This window comes from Aptenodytes forsteri, unplaced genomic scaffold (assembly GCF_000699145.1).
Source record: "Aptenodytes forsteri isolate BGI_AS27 unplaced genomic scaffold, ASM69914v1 Scaffold129, whole genome shotgun sequence".
In the NCBI taxonomy this organism is placed as follows: Eukaryota; Metazoa; Chordata; class Aves; order Sphenisciformes; family Spheniscidae; genus Aptenodytes; species Aptenodytes forsteri.
The window spans coordinates 57,745-57,982 of record NW_008795033.1 but is presented as its reverse complement, the minus strand read 5'-3'; the positions used below and the strand labels follow the sequence as shown (position 1 = coordinate 57,982).

At 74.8% G+C, this 238-nt stretch overlaps 1 protein-coding gene across 1 annotated transcript in view; it reads right to left on the bottom strand.

Annotated features, from left to right (window-relative positions):
• Positions 1-238, bottom strand: part of EWSR1 (EWS RNA binding protein 1) — a gene marked incomplete at its 3' end in the record, with an annotated part of 24,987 nt that overhangs the window by 24,537 nt on the left and 212 nt on the right. The window lies entirely within an intron of this gene.

The window sequence follows — 238 nt, the reverse complement described above, 5'->3', positions numbered from 1 at the left end:
AGGGCCGGGGGTCCCTGCCGCTGCCCCTGCGGCAGCCGCAGCTGCCTCGATGTCCCCGGCAGCGCCCCGATGGGGACACGGCTGTCCCCTGCCCGGGCGAGTCCCAGCGGGGTGCTCCCTCTGCCACACCCCAGCACACCGAGCCCCCAGACACGTGTGGGGGGGACACACGTCCCCCAACCTGCCCGGGGGGAGGGCCACCGGCTTGTCCCCAAGACGGAGACTGTCACGGGTGTCC